Source organism: Penaeus chinensis, chromosome 38, assembly GCF_019202785.1.
Source record: "Penaeus chinensis breed Huanghai No. 1 chromosome 38, ASM1920278v2, whole genome shotgun sequence".
In the NCBI taxonomy this organism is placed as follows: Eukaryota; Metazoa; Arthropoda; class Malacostraca; order Decapoda; family Penaeidae; genus Penaeus; species Penaeus chinensis.
In genome coordinates this window covers 7,389,851-7,392,350 of record NC_061856.1, presented here as the reverse complement: position 1 = coordinate 7,392,350, position 2,500 = coordinate 7,389,851, and the positions used below count along the sequence as shown (strand labels likewise).

Genomic DNA, 2,500 nt, shown 5'->3' with positions numbered 1-2,500 from the left:
TTATAATCATCATCCTTGTCATTATTATATTATTATCATTATTATTATCATTGTCATTATCATTATTATAATTATTATATTTTTTATTATTGTTATTATTATCATTATTACTATTATAATTATTATCATTATTGTTATCATCATTATTATTATTATTATTATTATTATTATTATTACCTTAATTATTGTTGCCATTATTATCACTATCATGACCAAATAGTAATAATAATAAGTAATAAGAATCTTGAAAGCATCAATAATAATGAAAATAATAATGGTGACCAAAATGATGGTAATGTCGAGCGCTAGTTATCACACGAGAGAGGGGAAAGGGAGAAAGGAGAAAACTAATATCTTGTTTCATTTGACTTTTTCTCTCTTTTCCTCGTGTCCTGTTTCTCTTTTGCTTTATTTCCCCTTCCCTTTTTCATTGTTTCCCCCTCTTACTGCCTCTCGTTCCTTCTCTTATTATTCTTATTCTTTTTCATCTCGTCTCTTCTCCCTCGTCTGTTTTTTTTTTTTTTTCTCTCTCTTTTTTCTATTTCTTAGTATATATATACATCTCTAGCTTTCTTCTTCCCTCTTCCTTCCTTCCTTTTCTCTTCCCCTTCACTTTCTCACTCTCTCTTCTTGTTAATCTTTTCTTCCCTCTTCCCCCTTTTCTCTCTTTCTTCCCCTTTTCCTTTGTCTCCCTTTCCCTTCTTCTCTCTTCTCCTTTGCTCCTCCCTTCTATCTTCGCCTTCACTTCTTCCCTCTCGCTCCCTTCTTTCCTTTCTTACTTCTCTCCTTGCCCTCATTTTTCTTCCCTTCTCCCTTCCCCTTTTCCTCTCCATCTCCCCCTTCCTCTTTCCCTTTCTCTCTCGCCCTCTCATCCTTCCTTTTCCTCTTCCTATCCCCTTACCTTTTCCTCATTCCTTCCTCTCCTTTCATTTTCCTCTCCCTCTCCCCTTCCTTCGTTCTCCCCTTCCCTCCCTCCCTCTCCCATTTCCCTCCTTTTCCCTTCTTGTCTCCTCTTTTGCTTTCCATCCTCCCTTCCTCCCTTTCCTCTTTTCTTTCCCTCCTTCCTTACCCCCTCTCCTCTTCCTCTCCCTCTATCCCATCTCCCCTCCCCCCCCTTTCCTCTTCTCTTTCACCCTTTCCCTCCCCCTCTCCTCTTCCTCTCCCTTGTATCTTTTCACTCTCCCTCACTTCCCTCACTTCCCTCTCGCTCCGTTCTTTCCTTTCTTACTTCTCTCCTTGCCCTCATTTTTCCTTCCCTTCTCCCTTCCCCTTTTCCTCCCCATCTCCCCCTTCCTCTTTCCCTTTCCCTCCTCCTCGTCCTCCCTTCACTTGCTGGTGAGACTCTGCTCTGTCATTCTTGCCCCCCCCCCCTTTCCAACCTTTTATCCCCCCTCACGGTTACACCTGTCCTCCCCCCTCCCCCCTCTCCCTATTTTTATCCCCCCTACTTCACCTGTCCTCGTCTCCTTCCCTTCTCCTTCCCTTTATCCCCTCCTCTTCGCCCTAAATTCTTCTCTTCTCGTCCTTCCTTATATCTTCTGTTCATACTCTTCTTCTCCCTCGCTTCTTCCCTCTTTCCCTCCCTCTCTCCTCTCTTCCTACCTTCCCACCTCCCCTTCCTCTACCCCTTCCTCATTCTCTCCCACCCTCTCTCCTTTCCTCTCTCCTTCTTTCCCTCTCTCCTTCCCTCGCACCTTCCCTCCTTCCTCCCCCCTTCTCTCCTACCCTCCCTCCCTCCCTCACTCCCTCACTTCCTCTCTCCTTCCCTCGCACCTTCCCTCCTTCCCTTCTCCTTCTCTCCTTCCTCCCTCCCTCACTCCCTCCCTCCCTCCTTCCCTCGCACCTTCCCTCGTTCCCTCTCCCTTCTCTCCTTGCCTCCCTCCCCCTTTTCTCCCTCCCTCCCTCCCTCCCTCCCTCCCTCCTTCCCTCGTTCCTCCCCCATTCTCTCCTTCCCTCCCTCCCTCCCTCCCTCCCTCCCTCCCCCTTCCCTCGTTCCCTCCCCCTATTCTCCCTCCCTCCCTTCCTCCCTCCCTCCTTCCTTCCCTCCCTCCCTCCCTTCTGGCTGCTTCACTGTCACCTTTCTCCCCCCTCCCCCCCTGTGTGAGCGTCTGTCCATGACCCTGAGCTCCGTCGCCCGCGGCACTGTGCCAGCCGGCGTGGCACTCTTTCATCATCTGCGGTGCCCACGTCATCCCCATTATACACGGGCAGCACCACGCAACACCGATATGGCCGCTGTTTTACGCCAGTCAGCACCAACGCGCAACACCGTTTAATACCGTTCAGTATCGTTGCTGTATGCTGCTCATCACCGCTCTGGGCATCTTTCATCACCGCCAAATGGAGCGATCCTTAACAACGGTCAACACCGCTCAGCACCTGTTCAAATTGCTCAACACCATCTTCAGACTCCACTCAACCCTACTCGCCACCACTCACCACCTTTTTAACCACTAGCCGCTACTCATGACCGTACAAGCCTCTCTCAACTTCCCAAAAT

The 2,500-nt window shown here is 48.5% G+C and overlaps 1 protein-coding gene across 2 annotated transcripts in view; it reads left to right on the top strand.

The window, feature by feature from the left end:
- Window positions 1-2,500, top strand: part of LOC125046114 — a 102,971-nt gene that overhangs the window by 35,555 nt on the left and 64,916 nt on the right. The window lies entirely within an intron of this gene.